Here is a 24,546-nt window from a genome sequence, read left to right as displayed (position 1 = left end):
GAAAAGAACATAAAATGTATGTCCCTCCTGGGTCTATAGCCCAGCTGAAATAGGCAAAGAAGGTAAGGAATGTAATAAACACCCATGGACACAAAAATATCTGGTCTGTGTGCTTACTTAGAAATGTGCAAATGTACAATTTGCATGCTTCACTCTAGTGTCTTTCCCCACTGCTTGTGCCACTGCAAAACCTTATTTATGAAATATCTGCTTTTTCCAATTGCTGTGCTTAAGTAAGATTTAAGTATTGACTGCTAATTGTGTTTCCTCTCTCTTTTCCCTCCTCTAAAACTGGTGATTCTTTTTTAATTACTTTTTACTTGCTGTGTAGACATGACTTAGTGTTTCAATTTGGGCTCTAACTTGCTGGATTCTATTGTCTCAGTCAATTTTCTGTTTGGTGAAGGTAGGAAATAATCAAGTCTCCAATAAACATCATCTTTTTCATTAACATGTGTCATCTTTTACAATTTGTCATTATAATGCTAAAACATGTCTGCTTCATCAGTGCCATCACCATTACTTTACCCATATAAGCCCACACACCTATACATACATATGTGCAAAGAAACTATTTATTCTGTCAAATAGATTTTCTGTCATTGCTCCTCCCTTTTCCCCTGCACTGCTGTCGATGGTAGAGTGGAAATGCACTTTTAAAACCTAATAAATTGATCCAGTGGTGAAATGAACGCATTTTGCTTACACTTCTTTAAAGCCAGTTTGCATAAAATAGAGAACATTCTGAAATAGATTTGATCAATTTGAAACTATTGCAAATCAAGCACAGCAAATGTAGTTTCTTAAATTCAATTCACTTGTTAAACCAAATAAAATTACTGTGAAAATTCCTATCAGTTTCTAATGCACAGATATCTCAAAAAAAAAAAAAAAAGAAAAAAAGAAAAAAAAAAGGAGAAGTTATTGCACAAATGCTTTTACCATTAATAAAGTCCTTGATTTACAAGACTGGCTATTACTACACAGATTGACCATGAAGACATGAGCATATAGTTATAAATATTCCAGTTTTACTCAGTGAAGATATTTTTGTAGCTGAGCTGTGATTAAGGAAAGACCCCACCCAGAACTGCCTAGTGAGAATGAGCTCTTCCTTTCCCTTTCCTGTGGGGTGTTTTTTTATTGCAGAGAGATGGGTTTTCAAACCACTGTACACCTCCCTCCCTGGGACCACAGCAGCATCCTGGGCAGCCTGTGCCCAGCCCCTGGTTAACCAACTCTGGTTAACTTTGCTCAGGGCAGCAAGTGCCACGCTCAGGGCTAAGCTCTCAAACCCAGCTAATGAATCTGGGTTATTTTCTCTTTGGGAGAAACATCTGCAAGATGTAGCTGAGCTGGAACATTCTTTTTTTCACCTGCTTAAACAAATTGTCTTCATTCCCAGTGTACAATTAGTGAAAGGCTGGAGGCAAATGGGCTCCTAGAACAAAGCTGCTCTGTGTGATATGGGACATGCTGGACTTCAGCAATTTTCACAAGTCATAAAGAAAGGACAAGGCAGGTGGAATGATATACACTCAAGCTAAAACCACCTTTGTTTAATTCACAAATGAATTAATAAAGTATGAAACTCACCGCCTTATCTCTTTGTGGGTTTGCTGTCAGGAGCAGAGGGGCACAGTTCAGAACAGCGACAAAAACGAGCAGCAGTGTACATCTGAAACACTTCTTCCCATGGGTCCCATGCTTTTGATTTCTGCCTTTAATACTGATAAGAAGTGACAGTAGTTGGATAAAACAATCAAAATTGGAGTTGAGGAGCTTATAAACCTCCTGACACTTCAATAAGCCAAAAGCCAATACAAACTTGAAAAAAAATCATATATCCATTTTGACTCTGCAAGGCCACACAAAGCAGAACTAAAACACACTCAGAGGGCTAGAAGTTTATCTCCTGATTTATTTTACTCTCATTTCATAAATTTTAAATAAAAAAAATAAATGCTAAATTCTACATGGAGAAGTAAAATCTTTCATAATCTTTTAGACAGTTACAGCCAGTTCTCAGAAGAGCTTTATGCCTGCTGCTAAATGTCTACAAATCAATATTTAATATTTTGGAAGATGAAGTCTTAATTATCCATCTCCCCTTTAAGCATCAAACCAAGTTTCATTGAAAATACAACCATTGTGCTTATTAACACTCCTTTTCCTGTGGGCCAGAGCGAAACACTTCCAAGCACATTTCTTGTTTGCCTGACTTTAATTTCACCTGATTTTATTAATCTATAAGTTGATCTTGGATGGTTTCTAAAACTCCTGCCACAGTCAGCTCACAGAAGCACTTTGGGCAAGGGTGTTGTTTCAGGTAACACTGTGAATTGAGATTTGCTGTCATTCCCCAGTGCCCCAGACTGGCACTCAAATCACACACTTGTTCTAACATGTGTTTACATGACACCTCCCACCAGCGCCTTCCTGCAGAACACCCTTCTCAAAGACCAAGACTTTTGTATAAGCACTTGTGGCTTTGTGTGGCTAATATGTCTTTTGAAAAAAGTTATTTAAAAAAGATAAAATCCCAGCTCGGGGCACCAGTTCAACTTTGCAGCACAAAGGCACAGAGGACTGGGCTTCGTGGTGGCTCAGCCGTGGCCAGGTGGCCACCCTGTGAGAAAGACCAGCCAGAGCAGAGCTCTCCCAGGTCTTCCCTTTTGGCAAGCTCAGTTGCCATTGCCTGCTTCTCTGTGCCACTCCTGCTGCTAGCAGCTGCCAGCAGGAACTGCTGCTGCTCTGCCACAAGTGGGAGGCCGTGAGATGGGCTGGTGTCCCCAGCACCTCTGAGAACAGAGGCAGGCTACTCCAGACCAGCTGGTGTGTGGCATCCTGGCTCCCTTTGAAATGATAACCCCTTGGCAAGGTCCTTCCATGATCAAAAAACATCTGAGACATCTGACAGGGAAGAAGAGGGGGAAAACAGAGCCTTCAGGGCATCATGCCTTCAAAGAACCCAGCTGAGCAGCCTGGCAGTCTGCCTAGTGCAGGGAGGCTTCCCTGGCAGATCTGTGATGTGCACACCTTTAAGTCTCCAGCCAGCTATTTTTGTGGTGGCTTCAGACAAGTGGAGAGCACATTGAAGATGCAGTGCTTTAGCAACTGTCACTTCTTTGAACAGTTTTGGTGGAATGGTACCATCTTTTCACCCTTTCCTGTTTCATACTTGTGTTCAGGCATTAAGAGAATTCAATTGCATAATTCAATGACAATCACAGGTGACAGCTACCAGTGCAGCTCTGCTGAGTCCAAGAGCCCCATGCTGACTTACTCAAATTTCTGGCCACAAGCTACTTCAAGGGATTTAATTTACTGCACAGAAAATTTCTTCAAAAGATTTTTTTTTCCTCTGGATGGAAACTGTCCTCAATACCATGAGTGCACAGCAGCTGTATCAAACATTTGGTCCACTAATTAAGAGAACTAGAATAATCAGCTTTAAAGCTCTAATACCCATCTCTAAATGCCTCTAAATGAATTCAAATTAATTTCTACACAAGCAGTGGAGAGTACTATTTCTTACAAAGACGTGTCATATTGGTATAACCTGAGGCCTTTTTAATTTTTCTGGCTTTGTTTTTTGGGGGGACAATCATTAGCAATCTGATCCTCTCCACTTAGGGTTAAAAAAGAGACTTTTTTCTGGCATGAGTAGAATCAAGATCAAACCCTAAATACATGGCTTCCCTAGAGGACCAGGATATGCTGATGTGAGAGATTGCTTCAGCAAGCAGAAAAATGAGCTGGAACTTCTACTTTTGCTTTGTCCTTTGCATTTTTCATACTCTGTATTGACAGCTTCTAGATGTGCAGCATTCTGTGGCTGGTGATCCTTCCTACGCCCATGTACTTGGCTGTCTACAACCCTATTAACCTCAGATTTATTCGCTAGTTTGTCAGCCACTTACACTGTCAACTTCCCAAAAGGCAAATACATCCCTATGTGAAGATGCACCAAAAAGACAGCAATGGAAAAAAACACAATCCATCTCATCCTTTAAAACCATTTAAACAAAAAGTGAATATTCTAAATGTATGCAACAAAGCTTTTAAATTTAAGTCAAGGTTAAAACACATATAGCAACTTCAGTATTCCTCTCACCTTCAAAAAATATTATTTTCTTGCTTTTTTGTATTGCTGGAGGAGACAAAAATATATTGACTTATCAAAAAAGACCACAGTGGATATTTGGTAGGAAAGTAAGACATTAATAATGAAAAAAGCTATAATAATGAAAAGACTGTTTTGTGTGATAAGGGTTGATGATAAAACGTCCCAAAGTGGGGTTATTCTGTTTCTTCTACTTGAGACTCCATACAACAACATGCTAAAATTTCATTGCTGGGTGCAATATCTGGTGTATGGACACAGACTTACTTTATCACCCACTCAGGGAAATGGCTGTGACACCAAAGCAACATGCAAGTTCTTGAACTTCATAAAAACCTGGCTTTGCATGCCAACTGGAGACTGGAAATCAAGGGTACCAGCAAGGGTACAGCAGGAGAGCCTGTGAAATACTGAGATAGGGAGAAAAATAAAGTCAGGTTTTTGCTCACATGTAAGACAAGCAAGGAAACTTTATGAAAAGGTAATGAACACCTTATAGGTTTTCTCTGTGTAAATCATTGAACACTTATTTTCCAGGCATATTTCTGCAGTTAGGATAGATTTGATAAATAGCAAGTTCACCAAGAAACATAATAAAACATCAGTTGCCTCAATGTCACTGAGGCTATTTTAAACAAAACCTCATCCTGTGTTTTCCCTGATGTGCATCTGGGAAATTTAGGAGGGGAAGTTTTTCTTACTTTATCTTGTGGAAAAAAATATGAGAATGCATGTAAACCTGGCTAAAAGGGAGGCAGTGTGGGAGAAGATGTAACAGGAATTTCAGGAGCTAATGCTGAGTTTCTAGCCATCCTGTATTTTATCTCCCCATGCCATCAAGAACTCAGTGGTAGCTATTGCACTAAATGCAACATGTACTTGGGACAAACAAATAATTTGCAATAAGCTTAAATGAAAAACAGCCTGGCAAAATGGATTTTTTAAAGTAGCATGATATAAAAAGCACAACCAAAATAAAATCCATGATGGTCTACTGAAACAGTCTATTTCACTTATTGAACAAGTCTGTTATTTATTGAGAAAATAAAAGGAACAGAAAAGGGAAAGTAGAAATACTGGAAGTTTTACTGTTGTTTACAATGATTGCAGTTTAATTCTAACAGATCTCCTCTCAACCATATATTTTTATCTCAACACAGCTATTCAAAAATGGGAAGAAAAGGTGAAAACATGTATCTATGAAGTAACTGGGGTCTGCTTTGCTTTCTTTTTTTTTTTTTTAATTTTCTTGCAAAGATGTTGAATGCACCAAGTCTCATAAAATTCAGAACAGTACAAGTCTCAGACTGTCCAGGTAGATCCAGGGTACCTATGGTATTGCAATGATGCCTATCAATAAATTCACAGAGTGCAAACTCAGTCCTTACAGGAGTTAGTGCAGGCCATCCTGCCCCTTTGGAGACTTCTTACCTGCAGGACTAACTCGTGGTATGTTAATTACCAGAATGCTCGTTAACGCTGCAGTAAGTGCTGTGGGTTGGCCTGTGGCAGCAGCTCTCTGGCCACAGAGAGAAGCACAACAGGCATCATCCTGGGCAAGGCTGTGAGAAGATCAGGGAAAAGAATGAGAAACAATTCTTGACTTGCTGCACCTGTTGTTGTGAACATGTGGAATGGGTTATGGAGATTTTGTTTACCAAAGAGTGGTTTCTTAATGGTGTTTTCAGAAAAGGACCAATCAATTACACCTGTAGTGAACTAGTCCATAAGAGCAATAGGTTTCTTAATAAAGATTATTGATCAACCTTCTGTAACACAGGGAGTCTATCCCAATTATTACCTGGCTGGGGACCTGTTGCCACGATGTTGGCCAAGGTCTGGTATCAAGGTATCAGATCTTTGCTGCACCTGCTCAGGACAGACCATGATTCACACCTGAGCTCCGTGCCCCACGGCAGAGGAGCAGGGGGCTGCTGCCATGCAGGAATGGGAGCTGAGCCCTGTGAGTGCCCCAGCAATGCCTGGCCTCCCCCTCAGCCACGCCAGCAAAGCCCCTGAGCACTTCAGCCAACACTGCAGCAAGTGTGCTGGGCAAACCAGCACAGCCCCAGGAGGGGCCACGTTGGCTCACACCTCAAACCTTGCTGCACTGGAAAGTGAAAACCGCTACTAATTCTGACTACTGGATGAGAATGGCTTTGCAAGCTGCTGAGAAAGCTACAGAGAACAGACTAGCAGGGTACATTTCTGGGTGAAAATATTTTTCAGAGACCATTTCCAAAACTCAAAGATTGTCTCTGGATAATAGGCTGGAGCTTTGTTTCTACAAATGTATCTGTATGTAAGGTTTCATGAAGGTTGGAAGACAGAAATCTGTGCTGGAAAACACTGTTCCTGTAAAAAAGCTTCTTAAGACAAGATGGGAAAAGTGTTCCACACAGGGATGTATGCAGGCAGATATATTGAATTGTTAATTCTTAAAAGCGCCATAGCCTTCTCCTTCTGTGCATAATATTTTTAATACAAGGTATTTAAAAGCTTTTAAATAGCAAAGTCTGGCCCAGTACTTTCCCTGCAAGGTACTCAGATGTGCAGGTAGAATGGAAGTCTGGGGAGTTCTGTTACATCATATCACACCCATGCATTCCTTTTCCTTTCTTCTGCCTATTCTACACAGGAATCTTTCTGAATATAATAGGAGTAAAGGTAATTATTTTGATTTGTGCTTCCCCATTTATGAGCCTTTTTGTATGATTTTATCAGGCTGACCCTTTCATAATGAAGTTGTGATATAGAAACATTCTTCATTTCAAAAATAAATCACACATTATTAATTCTGCATGTTAATTTGATGGTCAGTGTTGATAACCATTTAAGTATATTTTCTAAAAAATAAAAAATGCATTAATCCCAGTTTTTTCAATTTCTTTCTAAATACTTACTGTATTTGACATTTGTAGCTACATATGTACAAGCTGTTACTCTTCACTCTTGTGTTTATTGATTGAAACGCCATTCATTTTTGTGCAGCTAAAAGAAATGTGTCTTAGCCTGTTTCTGTTTATTAAGATGTTGCAAGCAGGAATTTCACTTTATTTTGAAAAGCTCAGAGAACACTTTCCTTGCATTTACTTCATATATACACTGTCTGAAATTCTGAATAGAATTATTACAGAATGCACTCATTCGCCTCTCTTTAGCTTCCATGAGCATAATGGCTCCTGAAATCCTCTTTGCCAGTGGTTATCCAGTGGTTTACACACTCTACACACATGTGCATGAACAGCAATAATAACCTTAAAACACATAAATGAAAGATTAATTGAAGAAAAGCGAAATATGAGGGATTTGGGAAAGTTAGAGAATTGTAGAATGCAGCTCTTTATTCCAACCAACCCATTAGGATTTCTAACTTGAAACCAATCACAATCTCTTTAATTGCTATGGCTAAATAGGATTCATTCCCCTCTAGTGATTGAGAGGGAGGATATAAGACTTCTACTGCTACTAGATAACAAAGCAGATTGAAGTTCAGATTGCATGGCTCATACCCACTGATAATATGCAGTCAAGAGATCATTAAAAAAGAGATGTATTTTAAATGTTATAGCAGAACTTCCCTCAAGAAGAAAATATCACAGTTAAGAAATAATAAAGAATTCTTCTGGAACATCATTAGAGATACAGAGAAAGATGGGTTCAGATATGGTAAGAAAAAGCAGAGGAACAGAGTGACAAAGGTCCCCAAAACTGATGATAAAACCTACAGCTTGATACTGCAGAAAGCCAGACAGATATTAAACCCAGGAAATTAGTTCAAACCAATAAGCTTCTGTATTTTTCTGCCATGGTAAGATTTCTGTGTACATCAAAATGATCAGAGGAAGAGAATTGCAGGAGTGGGGGCTGAAGATGCCCAGGGCCTCATAACCAAGAGGTTCTGAGGTGGTGGCAGTGTTGGGGTCCCAGCAGGACCCTCCTGGGCACACAGCAACAAACTGAGCCCCAGGGCAGCACTGAAACCCCTCGGGCACCACCATAAAACCCTTACTGGACAAGGGGCACTGACCTATAATGGGATGAATGACACTAAATAAGAACTGTTCCAATGCTAATATTGCTTTAGCTTCAGAGGGATAAAGCAATAGCCATAACTGAGTTAGAAATGGATCATGCAGTTTATTTGTCTATATCCACATTAGCTGTTGTGCACCACTATTGAAGTTTCTTCTTAACCTGCTTTCTGGTGCTCAAGTTTAACCACAGTGAAGGAGACAAATGATTGCCAATTCCTGATCCTTTGGGAAGATATTTAAGCTAGCATAAATTCCTTGTGATCCATCCACAATTTATTAGAAGTTTGGAAATGAGTCTTGCACATCTTCCTCCATTTGCTATCTTCTGCCAGCTGTATAAGGACTCAATAAAAGAGTCATCCATCCTCTTTTGTCAACCCGTAGTTCTCTAGTCTCTAGCTATAAATGAACAGCACAATAAATTAAATGTTTGACAGGGAAGATGTATAGCTTCACAACACTCTGATGTATGTTTTTAAGGAGAAAGCATTGAAACCCAGAGTTCCAGTTCTGCTATTGATTACTGGAAAAAATGTGTTTAAATAAAGAATAAAGAACATTTCTTTTTCACCCAACCTTGGAAATGATTCTAATTCACAATCAGGAGAACCAACAAGAAAGAGGCAATAACTTAAAATCAGGGCAGCAAATCCAGTCTTTGCTTCACACACAAAGACTTTTTTTTCATAATTAAAAAGAAGGATGCTGATAACTGAAATGGAAAAGATACTTTTGGAAAACAGAACAAAGAAGAGAGCTTCCCTTGCCTTGCTGTCAAAAGTCACTAAATGAAGTCAGAAAGAATGGAGAAAAACAGTTACCTCCAGAGATGACTTAACTCCCTATCTCTGCCAGAAACCTCTCTTGACACAGGTACTGTTGAGCTGCTTATCTCTGATGACTAATTTTGAGACTACGGTAGATGACTGGTTCAGATGAGATGCCTAATATTTAGGCAGCTAAATTTAGGGAGATGAATCACACTGAAGAGCTTGCTTAGCTGCTGTTAACAATCAATAGCGAGACAAGTTTTATTTGACTGGTGCACTATGAAAGGCAAACTGGCCACTTTAACAACTCAGCCATGCTAGTGCCATGCTGTAACATGCTCCACCCAAACCTGCAAGCACTGAGCTGTTTCCAGCACTGCAGGATGCCTCTAATCTGGGTTAAGCACAGCTTTCTGCATTTATCATCTGAGATAAACTGCAGCCCAGGAAGCAACAGATGTGGGCAGTTTGACTGGGTTGTTAGAATGGGTTTCAGACAAGCATGAGAAGGAAATTTTATGGTTTAGTCATTAAAACCACTAAAGGGATGGAGTTCAACATGCATTGGGAGGAACTCTTATCCCTGGTGATATATGGACTGCTCCTGTGAAACTGCTGTGCCCTTTTCTCTGTGGGTGAGAAACAGCAATACACACAGCAGCTGGGACAGAGGTGGCACTCAGGAATGAGCTGTAGTTCCAGGAGTCAGGAAAACCTCTGCACCGTAGTTCTCTGTCAGCCTTTAGGGGGACCTCAGCACTACTGGAAAAATCCTGCTCTACATTTCAATGTCTTGAAGACAGTCCCAGACTGTGGGCAATGTCCTTTTCAGAGAGCATCAGCAAATCCGTATTAGACCAAGATCACAAGTGCACAAAAGATAACTACCCCCAACAGGGCAGCACAGGGATGTCTTTTGTAGATAAAAAAGTCTGTTATTTCCATGTCCATCTTTTCTTGACATATGAACTTTCAGCTTCCAGTGCTGTGTGAAATAACTGCAATTTTCCTTCAAGCACCTATTAACAGTGATGAGCTGACAGATGGGAAGCATGTGACCAGCCCACTCAACTTTCTTCATACCTGCCAAAACAATGATGCTACAGAACGAAACCTGCTCTCATCTTTGGATATTTTCTGAGAAGCTGGTGTGAAAACTTTTGGAACATCTGTAAAGTAATAGGAGAATCAGTAGCAAACAATTTGCAAGGTGTCAGCCTGACATTTGTTTCAGATAGTACATAAATAATGGAAATAACAGGAAAGTAGATGTTTGCTGCAATTTAAAGTTTATGCAAAGCGTAATTTTTAAGAAACTTTCCTCTACCAACAATTCACTAATCTGTCTGTAGGAGGCAATTTTCAAGTACTTCCCACACACAGACACAAAGATTACAGGGCTATCTCTCTCTGCTGCAAACCTTAGGCTCCTTTCTATTGAGCACGTTTCTCTTGTAAAAGGAACTACAAAAGACTGAGTAATCCTCTGTTTTAAAAACAGCTTTTTAATCAATTTAGTTATCTGACTGGAAGGAGTAACAGAAAAAGAAAACATCTCAGCCCAAGTTAACTTCTCCACCAACCACAATTATTTCAAAAGTTCTCTCTGAAAACAAGACTCAGACTCCCAACCTGGCAGTCCAGGAAAATCCTGAACTCCTGCAACCAGCTGGAATTTAGGGGCAGCCCTTAGACTGGGTTGCATGGGCACAGAAAGGTGTGCCACATGAACACTGAAGGTCTTGCTTCTTCCTCACACTAAATATGAATTAGAATATCTCAGTTTAAGGTCAATGCAAGCCATGCCATCAATAGGTCATGCCCCGTTTACACAGGTGGGATCTGGTGGTGGATACAACCCAGCTGAAGTAGAAAAGAGCTCTGAGCAAGGGCCCTGGGCTAAACAGCATGTTTGTCTTGCAAGTGAAGCAGCCTGGTGAGTGCTCACCTTGGTGCCACATTTCAGATTTCAGGGGGCAGCCCTAAAGCTCACCTCCTCCAGGTTCACCTGTATCCTTCCTGCTCTTACCCCGTATTACCTAGAGAATTATTGGTTTAGAGTCATTTTAGTCAGAAAACACTGATGCACCACCAAGAAAACATATTAATCCTCCAGAGCAGGAGTCCTCCCAATGCCCACAAAGGGTTTTTGGTAATCAGTTAGCACAAGGGGACACTAATCTCTGCCTGTTTCTACACTGCCCCACAATTCATGCAGTGTGATCCTTGCTCTGAACCCATCAGAGATACAATAATTTGGCCCAAGGCCCTACCCTCACAAAAGAAATCCTAGGCCAGATGGGATGGCAGACCAGGTACCAATTCTGTGGCGCTTGCATGGCCTCAAATGCTTTCACTGCTCAATCTTTTCAGCTTCTGCGACATCTGATGGCGTCAAGACACAAGAGCCTGAAGTTTAGAATGAGGTTCATCCAAAGTCTTCAGACAACTGGCAATTAAAATGCATAAAAAGCAATAACAAACCCAGTGCCAGCTGCTCCTGGGTTTGCTATTGGAAATACTGTGGTTTCTTAGACAGTATCTGATTACCTCTGTAGGTAAACCATCTCCTGTTATCTGCTTAGGACATGGTGTTCATACCCATGTGTTCCTCAGGAGAATGCAAGGTGGCCAGAGATTCATCTGAGCAGCATCACTGGGCCTCAGGAGCTTGTTAGGCAGCAAGGTGACAAACAGTCGGTAGGGAGTGTGTAATGAGAATGACAACAGTGAAATTCCTGGGAAAAAATAGAGAGAACTGGGTGTTTGCTGCAATCCAGGGGTCACTGCAAGCTGCTGTTGGTACCTCTGTTTGTACTAGTGGGGTTAAGAGCCACACAGGTGTGCCACATGTGCTGTTTAAAGGTATCATCAGTGTTGCAAGAAGAATTCAGCACTTCTTAGGAGATAACATAACTACCATCAACCACCACCTCATGTCCTGCAGTAGCAACCAAGATATTTTTTCCCTGATGCAGAGCCTGGAAACCAGAGTAAAAAGAAAAGTCACGATTTAGAAATGGAAACCTAAAAGCCTGCTCTCTTGAAGAGAGCTCAGTAAACCTCTCTAAATTAGTTTCTGAATAGCTGTAAATTAACTTCTATTCAGGACTAGATTAAGGCAGGCTAGGTTCAAAGATACCCTATGAGAGAAAGCCACCAAATGATCCTGCAATCATCCAAATAATCCACCTGGGACAGTCAGAATGACTGAAAGGACAGCTCAGGCCCTTCCTCCCTCTCAGAGCACTGCCCAGGTGTGATCTCTTGTCTGAGGGAGGGAGATGAGCTCTGCTGGGCACACGGGCGAGGCCGATGGCACCGTGACACTCCCCAGCCTCTCCGGGTACCTGAAGCTGCTGCCCTGGCTCTGGGAGGCACCAGGACTCCCCAGCCTCTCCGGGTACCTGAAGCTCTGGGCGGCACCAGCGAATGTGCTGCAGCTTCAGGCTCTGGGGAGGCAGGGCAGCACCAGCAGTGTCACACTCAGGCTACATCTCTGACATCTGCTTAGTTATTGCTTGAGACACAGCGGCACCATATGCGTTTGCACTGGAAGCAAATTTAAAAAAAAAATTTGCCTGTAATCTGGTAATTCCTTAATAGCTTGTTCAAGATTTGCAGAGCATCAGTGCTGTTTTTAAGAAGAACTAGCATCACCTTTGTCTGAACTCCCAAATAATTAGATTACTTTCACTCTAAAATATTCATTTTATATTCAGCCTTACAAGTTTTTTGCTGTATCTTGCAGCTCTAATATATGGAATTGACTCCTGCAGTTTGCAGTAAAATAGAGAGCTTTGCACACCTTGCCATACCTTGCCATACCTATACCCATTATTTGACCTTGTTTTGTTTGTCTTACCCTCACACAAAATAAACAATCTGCCTCCAATGACTTTTTCCCCCATTGGTGCCAGTTCTGCTGATTTCTGTGCCCTGGGCTGGTATTTCTGACATATTTTCTTAGGCAAGCCCAGCCTGATGTGGTATGACTGACAGGGTTACCTGGCTGCTGTTGGCCTTGCCAGACTGTTCCCCAGCAGAGACAGTTTTCAAAGATGAGGCCTGATCCCACTTCCTTGAGTCCTGTAATTTCATTATTCAGAAGCAGTGATAAATATATTGAAAAGACATCATAAATGTCATCTCTTTGAAACAAGATTCACTTTTAAATTGAAGTGGTAATTTCAAGTATCATATCATGTGCCTAAGATTTGACTTAAGGAAACTCCACACTGTACATTCAACTTTTTCTGCATAAGAAATGGACACCTCCACTGCACTATTGAAATCATGGGGGACTAAAAATTGTGATTAGTGATTGATAGTAGAAAATCTTCAATTTTAAAAAGGATTGAGGCAATAGCTTGCCCTCACAGTAAGCTGCCTTGGCATAAAAAGCATCCTGACTTGTTAATATTTACACACTGACAGGAAAATTTGAAATGCTAATTACTATAGGTGGTCAGAACCTGCAGAAATGCAAACATTTTCATGAACATGTGCTGTAATTCCAGAATTTTTTTTTGTTAAGTGTCTTTTGCTAAAACTATTTCCTGTTTTGAGTATGAATCACAGAATGTGCTGAGTTGGAAGGGACCCACAGGGTCACTGAGTCCAAGTCCTGGCCCAGCACAGCACCATCCCCACAAGTCACACCGTGTGCCTGAGAGTGTTGTCAAACAGCTTCTTGACCTCTGCCAGGCTGCTGCTGTGACCACTTCCCTGGGGAGCCTGTTCCAGTGCCCAAACACCCTCTGGGTGAAAATCTTTTCCCTGATACCCAACCTAAACCTTCCCTGACTCACCTTCATACTGGTTTTTTGAGTGCTGTCACTGGTGACAAGAGTGAAGAGATTGGCACCTGCCCCTCTGCTTCCTTTGGTGAGGTTGTTGAAGTGTCTGCCTTTTCTCCAGGCTGAACAGACCAAGTGACCTCAGCCACTGCTCACACAGCTTCCCTTCTGGAGCCTTCACCGTCCTTGTTACCCTCCTGTGGACCTCTCTAACAGCTCAGTGTCTTTTTTGTGTTGTGGCACCCAGAACTGCCCCCTGCACTCCAGCTGAGGCTGTCCCAGCTCAGAGCAGAACGGGACAATCCCCTCCCTTGCCTGGCTGTGATGCTGTCCCTGATGTCCCCAGGACAGGGATGTCCCTCCTGGCTGCCAGGGCACTGCTGGCTCATGTTCAGCTTTCCCTTGACCAGGTCCCCCAGGCCCTGGTGGCCCCTTTCTGCTGTCCAGTCTCTCATTCCTCGGTCTGTCTGTACATCCAGGACTGCCAGGTGCCAAGCCCAGCACTTCTCCTTGTAGAACTTCCCATGGCTGGTGATTGCCCAGCCCTCTCTCTGCAGGACCTCCCTGCCTTCCGAGGAGTCGACAGCTCCTCCCAGTTTTGTGTCATCTGTGAACAGATCTGTGAGCTCAGTGTCCCTTCCAGTCCTGTATCCAGGTCACTAATGAAGATGTTGAAGAGCACAGGGCCAGGAATGGAGCCCTGAGAAACCCCGAGAACAAAGAACAAACCCAAGTGCCTTTTGCTAATGCTCAGAATTGTACCATTAACATCTTTTCTTGCCTTTGAGTATAGAGTATATCTTGCTACCGAGAAGGTAGCAAAAAAACCCCTAGAAATGAAATTTACATTTTAGTAAATAAAGAGGTGGGCACCCACAGAATGGTTTTCAATTGGAACCTTTTATGTCTCCTAGCCTATGACCTGCCTAAAAGTAATGACAATTTTCATACACTCTGCACTGATTTATATGAACCAATCTTGGGCATAAGGAAAGAGTGAATAACTTCTTCCTTTTACACTGACACCAGCTGTAAATATCTTAAGGCAAAAAAATCACCAAGGGAAAGCATCATGCACTTGGAACTTGTGTTTCTCTCCTGCTTGCACAATGATCATCTTAGTCTCTGTGAATTTTATGCTGTTTCTTGCTCTGGGTTTTTGTTTCATTTTGAACAATTCTTTCTGGGAACCTGAGATCCATACCACTGCAGTTGATTATTCTTTTCAGATGGTTTCCTTCACTAACATCCTGAGACTTAATTCTTGTTACAGTCCTCTCCCTACCCTGAGGAGCAAATTTCCTATTGACCAATACTCAGCTCAATTCTGATTATAATTGTAAAGGCACTGCACTGAGATTAAACCTCCTACTTCCACATCTCATGCACAGCAATCTGAGAGGGTTATTAAAATAGACTCCCTTCTGATCATCTCTGTAGACATTTTAATCTTACATTTAGTGTTTTTATATCCAAACCTTGTTCCTTACACACAGGGGGAAGGGAATTAATTGAATTGGGTGGGAGGTTGATTTGGTGGAGTCCATTGGAACAGAGCTAAAGTATCTCTCATCTATTGAAAAGCATTTACCCTGAATTCTAACAAAATAAGCCCATTTTTAAACTGCTCACTTCAAGGGGAAGAGTGGGAATTGTTTGTGCTCTGTCTTTCCCCACTATTGTTTCTATTATTTTTCTTAAAAGCAACACGGGCACCTGGGAAAAGATGATACAGCTGCAGCGTATGAAGCGGAGTGTGGTTGGGTTTTTTTCCCTGCTAATGTTATTTCTAGTACAGAAATGTGAGAGGCTTTTCAGTGGACTCATGGGATGAGAATGGGCTGAAGGAGGCAGTGAGGTAGGCAGTTAACACTACTTCATTTTCTCTCTCTGCCCACTGCATGAAAGCAAACGGTCTGGTGCCTGGGCTCACTTGCTGATTTTCTCATGTCTTCTCATTTATATGTAAAGGACAGAATAAGTAGCAACAGTAGGAAAAAGCATCTGCCTAAAGCCTCTACTCAAGATTTTAGTGCACAATACAAACTGGAACTTACCTGCTAGGTCTGTGAAACTTTCCATAAACCCAGCGCCTCCCAGAACACAGCGTGCTGTAAAGAACAGACTACAGGGTTTGCTTTGGAAGAGACAAGGATCATGAACTGAGCACATGGGGTGTGCTGCTACGTTTACTCTCATGGCCTCTCAGCAGCTGTGGAAAGATGTGCTCATCAGGAATGAATCAGGAATTGCATGAATGAAGGAAATGAGGACATGCAAGTCCCATATCTTGCACTCATGCTGCCCATCTTTAGCAAGAAGGTAGAATATTTGCAAGAAGGCAGAATATTTGAAGAAGGTCAGAGACAAGGACCAACACTAATACTAAACATAAGGATACTCATGTGTCTGACCCCCAAGTCTGCAACCAAGGCTCAGAAACAGATCCATTAAATCTCAACATCCTCCCTCCTCTTTCAATAACATAAACATGACAATAGCACAGTACTTTAACATAACATTGACAGCGAGCTCAAAATCTCCTCTGCTTCCCTGGGCCATGTTAGGACTAATTAAATACAAGCCTCTAAAGAAAGTCTGGGTGCTTGCAATCCAACTAGAAATCCTGGGAGACAAGACCTTATTTTCTGCTGTGCTTCAGTGGGTGGTTCAGTGTGAACAGCATCAAATGCTGAAGCACAAAAGGCCCCTGGAATCAAAGTTCTCTCTAGCAAGTAACAAGGAGTCAAGTTCGTGCATAACTTCGGGAACATCAGCAGTTCTGTAGCCTCTTGTTCTTCCAAATGTTAAAGCTCCCCCTACTTTTATTCAACCTCCTCACTATTTTCAATTAATTGCTTTTATTTACCAGATTTTACATTTGTTAATCTGATCAATATCAAATTAACCTCACCTTCAAGGTCATTAGAGAACATGCTGAAAGAAACTGTTTTAAGAAAATCCTGAGAGTAGCACGTACATTTTCCCTGCTCAACACTAGCAATCACCCTTTCTCTTGTCAATTGATCCTTTCTCATTACTAGCCCTTCCTTTAGTACAGCAGTAGATTTTGTGATCTAAAAAAACCCAATCTAACTAGCAATTCTGCCATATCCCATAGGTATCTTTCCTGAGAAACAGGCCCATACAGATGGAAAGGGACTGGGTCAGAACCTTAAAAAAAACCCCTCATTTGGCTTTGCTCATCAATAAAATGGAAAACTCAGGCGTGTGTTTAGAAGTGCTGCTAGCACCATTATAACTATCCAGCAAGATTTAAAGTCTGATTTTAACCTGTACATACATCCATAGAAAACACATCCTCAACTTTCCCACCCCTTGTTTCAGCATTAAGACCGTCACTGTTATCTGGACATCTTGCTGTAAATCTTGTGATGTTCTGAACAGAGAACAGGTCTTGCTCAAGTGCCCCATTGTCTCTGATGCACTTGTAGGTGAGGTCTCCAGGGCCAGTGCTCCATACACTGAAGGATGAGAAGGATGAAGAGTACGTCACAAGGCAGAGCTCTCTGTGCTCAGGTTCACAATCATTTAGTCCTCCCAAGGTCAGTTGTGGCACTCCTGAAACTGCTCCCAAATCCAAGAGTCTCCAGCGTGCTCACACCTGCAGAGGGCCAACAACAGCATTTGGGTGCTGGGTTTGCCACAGCACCATTACACCTCCAGCAAGCAAAGGGAGCCCAAAGCAGAGCGTGGGGATCACTCACGGGGGAAGGGCAGGGCACAGAGGACAAGGAGGCAGCAACATCAGGGCAATAAGGTACAAGGATGCAATGCTGGATGGAGAACAGATCAGGAGAGCAGCTTTCAAAACCAATCAATGTAAACGACGCAAATGCTCCAAACTTGGGGCAGGTGGTGTGATGACAGGCAGGTGTTAAGGTAGAGAAAAGAAAAAACAATAATTTCATGTTAAGGTTTGATGTAACTAGGCTGAGATAAATTGAAAATGGAAAAGGAGACATGATAGAGCAAGGGGGAAAAGAGGTGCAAAGTTTTAGAAAAGAGTAAAGCAAGTCTAGCAAAACTTTATCTTTTTTTAATTCAATTTTCTATCTGCTTTGACTCCAAAGAACAGAGCTATTTATACACTTCAGAAATTCAGTACAAGAACTAATCTACAGCTACCTTTGCAGCATGTAATCAGCTGTAAGAATGACACTGCTTATCACCTTTACATTGTCATTACATATAAACAGAAATATTTCAGTCTATTTCTCAAGAACCTCCCTTATTACAGCTTCTTAAAATAATCCCATAGTACTGAATCAATTTGGTAAAACACCTTTATTTTTGGCTCACTTTCTATGACATCCAGATCCACGTTAATATACATGGCAATTATGTTCTAAGTAGAAATGCCACAATATTTTACTGTATTCATTACTACATAAATATGTAGATTTATGTGCATGGCTCATAAGTAGTAAATATTACCATTATCTGTCACCATAAAGCAGTAAAACCCTGGCTCATGAAGCACCATTTATTTTTGTCTTTCTCCTCTTATACTGCAGTGATGAGGCAAAAATCAGAAGTGTATATTTGAGAATTCTTACAGCATTTACAACATATCTGATACCTCAAAGTCAAAGAGGAGCTTTGCTTTACGAAACTTATGGCATAAATGTCAGCCCAATTCCATCATTTAAAAGCAAATGTAATTCTTAGCATGATAAACAAGGAACTAACACATTGTTTCAAAAGAGCACATCTGGAAACAAAACAGGAAAATCCCATCCAGATAATAACCAGAGATTTCAAAAGAACTGTGCCTGATGAATCCTGCTTGGACCTAAAGCAGCAATGACAGAAACACAACAAGAGAGGCATGATAGGCAAAAGGTAGGGGGAAAAAGCACAACCCCCCCCCCAAAAAAACCATGCAAAATAAACAGCATCCCAGAGATCATTAATCCATAATTACAAATATTTTTCCTTTTTTTCACTGAAGGAAAAACATTAAGAAGTTAAATAACATTACTTAAGCAAAACATTTCACATAGCCCATGAAGATGATGTAATGTACTTATTTGGCAGTGTGTGGCAGACCATTTAATAAGATGCTGTTGTAGTGATGTGTTTATTGTGCTAATTTATGTTACAACTCTGTGTAATATACAGTATTTTAGTAATTATTAAAGTCTAGAAACTAAAGATGTTCATATGAGCACTTAGATCAATAAATATCAAGGTGTTTATTATCTGAAGTCCTAGAGGAACTCAGTATTTCCACCTGTATCTAAAATCTGTGACAGTTCCAACCTTTAGGGCTGGAACAGCTATATAAGCTAAAATGTTCTAAATATGAGATTTGGTTACATTTTAGCTGATGTTTGACTTCTGTTGAAGCAGGCAGAGTTGTTTTTCCCCCTGCTCCCAGGAGTATGCTCCATCTCCTTTAGTATTTCTGTAACCATTGAGTGAGCAGGTTCAGTCCACCAAAGGGAAAAAACTAATACCAAAAGGGGAGAGGGAGAAGACAAGGCAGAAGTTTCACTTTTTTTTTTTTTTTGGTAGGGATGCTGTCAGTTTAGCAAGTTAAATCATGCAGATGAAGGACAAGAAGACAGGCATCAGAGCTGGCAGAAGACCCCAAGCAAGAACAGCAGGAGCAGAACTAATCCCTTGAATAGCAGCAAGCCTTAAGAACAGCCAAAGTGTAAAGTGAGAGCACCTCCTGAACGATTCCTGGCTACTTCTTGCAGTGCAAGAGAAGCATTTGGCACCTCGGTCCTTGACAGCCACGTTAACCAAGGGATAGGAGAGAGAAATAGGTTACATTATTAGTACCCATATATTTAAAGTTATGTGTCTTTTTTGTGTAGCTAAATCTTTCATCGCATTTTGTACAAGGCACCAGGCAGCTGTACAGGTTAGACTTTAAAAATCCAGTTGCAATTTTACAAGCATTAAGCATCTTAAAATCAAATTTGGAACAAAGCTGGCATCCAAAATATTTGAAACTTGTAACTGTTCCATCTTCCTTACTGTTTGAAATGATTGCAAAAGAAGGTGCTTAAACGCTAACAAGTGTAAGATATTTTGACACTTTAACACTTATAAAATTGCCAAACACAGAAGAATAAGGAAGTCAGTAACAAACCTGATAACTCATATAAATCAACCAGTTTAAAACATCAGCTCTTTATCAGTAGAAGGAGTTGTTAATGTCTCTGAACAATAGAGTGGTGGCAAATAGGCATTCTGTTCCCTGACAGAGAAAGGCAACTTGATGTACACATACTTACTCAACAGGAGATGTTGTACTATAGATTAAGGCAGCCCAATGATCAGAGCTCTATTTGTGACAATTATTAATCTGTAAAAGTGAAGTCTCAGCTACATTCAGTGTCTTACATTATTTCCAGTTTTAAGTGAATCACACCTGGCCTCACAGTGACACACAGCTTAGTGTGTGCATAGTGCTGCTTGACAGATTTTAAAAAAACCTTAAAACACTGCAACTTAACTTGCAAGTTCATTTTTGAAATTGGAAAAGGAAGAAAAAGCAGTCTTATAAAAAGGAGTGCAAGGATTTAGACTGAAACCAACTGAGAGGTTTTAAGTGAATCACACCTGGCCTCACAGTGACACACAGCTTAGTGTGTGCATAGTGCTGCTTGACAGATTTTAAAAAAACCTTAAAACACTGCAACTTAACTTGCAAGTTCATTTTTGAAAATGGAAAAGGAAGAAAAGCAGTCCTATAAAAAGGAGTGCAAGGATTTAGGCTGAAACCAACTGAGAGAGGGTACAAGTTGAGGACACGTGCCCTGCAGTAGCCACCTTTCACACGGTGTGTGCAGAGGAAGCTTTCACCACTTGTCTCATCTCCAGGGAGCTGAAGTTCTTGTGTAACAGTTCAGTATTTACAGGATTTGTCCTCAGTTTCATTTTCTTTGAATACTCAGTCACTACATCTGGATGAACTTTCTCTTCTCCCTAGGAACATGGTTTTGGCAGGGCAGATGTCTGCACAAGAGAGGATCTTGGCATTCAGCAGCAGTTGCCTAGATACCACCTTCTAAGTGCCAGAAGCCTGGACTTGTTTTTTCCAGCACAGAAAACTAATGCCTATTGTTCCAAGTGGTAATCCTCCTGCAAGTTCACCAACTTCTACATTGACTATTATTAAGTTCTGCTAAAATAAACGTTAAGTAACATTTACTACAGAAATACAAAGTAGGGGACTGAAAAATGTAACTTTTTAATTACAAAAGCATTATTAAGAGCATAACATTAAGTTCCAAAAATATTTCAAAAAAACCCTGCTTTTAAGAGCTTCTCTTGGAGGTTGCAAGGATGTTGGTTACTCAGGATTCAAGGAGGTTGTTAAACCCTAAGTGAAGCTGAAAGGAATGTAACTTTCAATATCTAATGATGTCTTATGAGGAAACTTTCTCAAAAGAGACTGAAGGGTTCCCAGATTTTTCTAGGGCTACTCAGTGTCAGAGCATAATGCAGAGAGCCCTAATCTCACTCTACAGTACTCACCCCAAAAGTTCTGAAATCATGGACGCAACTTGCTGTTGTTCCCTAAGCATCTCAGAAGTGCTGAAGAGTTCTACGAGCACTGAATCTGCAAGGCCTGAATTCCTAGGAACCTGACAGCTGCAGCACATAACCAGGTTTTGTGTCAAGTGTGAGGGCTCGCTGAGGGAAGTTTAGGGTTTGTACTGCTGTCCAGGCACACCAAAGCACAATGTATTTCCTTTCCAGTACATGCCTGGAAGCTTACCAAGCAGTTCTAAGCCCAGAAGGCAGCTGGATAACTGCTCCCAGCAAAGGAAGAATCTTTGTCCCTTTCTTTAACTATGCAGGAGTATGTAATATATGTTGTTTGAAATCCCCCTGGGAAAAAGCTATGTTTTACAGAATTCCCATCTTTAGAAACCGAGGAAGCTGCTGTGGACTGAAAAAGGATGTGTATGAAAGGATATATTATTTCAAATCAGTAAAAATCCAAGTTTTCAACTGGCTCAAGACTTGCAAAAGATGGAATTAGAAATTAAATGAAATATAGAATCACTTTCCTTAGGGCAACTTATTCAGAAGATCTGTGTAAAAATTTGTAGCTTACATAAAACAACAGTCTACATTCCTGTGGAAAAAGTTCAGATACTTTACCTGTTTGCTTTGAAAAGCAAACTACTTTTAAAGATTTCCAGGTATCCTTAAGAAAATTGCAAATAAATGTTAATATTGATCTGTTAGCAAGATCACTTGCACTCTAAAGACTTCAGTTTTGCTGAAGTCACTTGCCAACAATAATGGCTGGTGATGTGGCAATTCTTCCATTGCCACAAATGACAGCACATCCCTTGGTGGAGCAAAACTTGCTGTACATGTACTCAAGCAAGGTATGCCACCTGCAAGAAAAAACCTATTTAGAGTTCACCCACAGCACTGCATAAGTGTTTGGTGTTATCATTCTCTAATTAAAAGAGCAGATTTTTCAACTGTAACATGATGGCACCACAAACACCTCTGTTTCTAAGAACTATTTTGAGTGAAGTGCCACCAAATAAAGGTTATCTACTATTAACCAGGTATTTTAATGTAACTATACTTGAAAGAAGATGAGATTTGGCTCCATCTTCCATCTAAGAGGAACTGGAAAATGACCACTTCCTAAAAACAAAAACAGTCTTTTAAATTGCAGCAAAAGATTTAGGTCAAGGTTATTTTTTTTCCCTGAAAACTGATACAGACTGAGGAGGTTGTGTGATTTCTGCCATCAGAGTTTAAACAAGTTAGACACACTTCTGATCCAAATAGTTGAGGTCAACCAAAATTTCCTTAAGAATTGGAAAACGGCAACCTCTAGTTTATTTACTATAATCAACAGGAAAATCTCCCTCTCTCTAAAAAGAGAGGAAAAAAGGAAAAGCTCCCTTATTTTTAAAGATAAACATTGTTCACAAAAAGCTTACTCAAATTATCTAAGTCAATACCTGAAGGTTAATGTTTAGACAACAAAGCACAGCATGATGAAAGGAGTATTTTGTTGACACAGCACCAGGACTTTACTAGCTGAGGACTGCCAGTGTTTTAATGTGGAAAGGCCAGTATCCCACCACACACAACAAATCATGATGCAGCTGCCAAGAAACCTTTCTTGCTTCAGAAAATGGACTAGTCCAGCATGATTTCAGGTGCACAACTGAGATCTTCAAAGAGAGTTGATGCTGTCAGAGATAAGCCCCGGGCATTAAGGAACTAGAGGGACTAGGGTTAGCCCAAAGGACACTGGTGTAACCTGCCATGGAATACAGTCAGAAATTTTAGTTTCTATTTTTCATCAAAAAATGCCAGTCCCCACATGTCACTTGATGACTCCTCTAACAAATCTCTTCCTGGATCCCACTAGCTCACTTTATCTAGCTCTTTGGCCAGCCATCAGTGTCAATCATCCTAAACTACCCTGACATGTAGCCTAACCTAGGGCTAGAGGCTTCAGGCTTTCAGTCTTGCTGGCTTCCAGGGATGATAAGTACTCATCCTAGGAAAACCAGCTTCCACAGCAATCTGCAGGCAAGTGCTAAGCTCTGACACCCCTGTACCTGTTGAGTCAAAGTGAAAATACATCACATCTACTTCCCAAGCTGGACTACATATTTTCCGAGTAGTTTGTAAAATACCCCTACAGAATTATTCAGTCAACATGTCTCACCTTGTCAATAATTTTTCACGTCTATGTATGCATGAAACAACTGAAAGCAAGCTACTGAAACACCCTCAACACTCCTCTGCCCAATACTCAGCTCCTCCTGCAAAATATCCCTTCCCTTGCACTCGTCATGCCTGTAGCCAGCATCCCCAGGCCCCACCACGCTGGCTGCCTCTGAAGCTGCTGCCCTTTAAGAGGGAGAGAACCAGCTCCATGACTCTTTGAGAAGCCCTGGCAAAAGAGAAGGCACCTGATCTTCCCTTCCCTCCCCCATAGGACTGAAATAAGGACTGGGACCTAGCAAGCCAATTAATCCTGAGGATAGAAACAGAAATGCCCTACTACTGGAGACCTGCATCCCCTCTGCCTGCCAGGAAGGCAACCAAAGGGTACAGGAGTGACAAGGAAGAGATGGGTTATCTCAGGAACAGCACCTTCACACAGAGATGGTGCAATTACACACGCCTCATCTCCTAAAGAAACGGGCTAAAACTCATAAAACATGCAGAACTCTTCCATAATAGGAGTGCTAGTTTCAGCTAAGTTTTTTGAGACATTTAAATCAATCTGCATTTAATTCACATATTTCCCAAGGAAAAAAAAGTTCTTCAGTTTTCCTTTGCTGCCTGCCTGCAGAACCAATCAAGAAAAATCAGATTTTAAACATTACATGCTGTAAACTTTGAAAGCGAAAAAACAAAGCAATGTAACCCGCTTCCAAATTTAGACTGTTGATCAGAGGAAAATCCACTCAACTCAGAAAACAACAACAGATATAGCAAGTTGTAAAAATTTTTAAGGTGAAGCAGGAACTCACCAATCTCTTTTTGTTAACCATCCTCAAAGACCAAACACATGCACTGGAAAGAATTTCAAACCTCAAAATATTCGGATTATGTGATACTAAATAAATTATTACATTAAAGGAAAAAACAAGGTAAAGGAATTCTTTAAAGCTGCATTATTATAGCCTATAATTCCACAGCAAGGCAGGAACTTTGTCGCTGGTTCTAGCAAGCCAATGCACTAACAGAATAATTAATGGTTCATCATTCTCTATAGTTAAGATTACTGCACTCTACTGACTGACTAACTTTACCAAGGCCCATTAAGTAGAAAA

This window comes from Passer montanus, unplaced genomic scaffold (genome assembly GCF_014805655.1).
Source record: "Passer montanus isolate IOZ18808 unplaced genomic scaffold, ASM1480565v1 scaffold103, whole genome shotgun sequence".
In the NCBI taxonomy this organism is placed as follows: domain Eukaryota; kingdom Metazoa; phylum Chordata; class Aves; order Passeriformes; family Passeridae; genus Passer; species Passer montanus.
The sequence above is the reverse complement of the archived record's forward strand: the minus strand, read 5'-3'. Positions refer to the sequence as shown.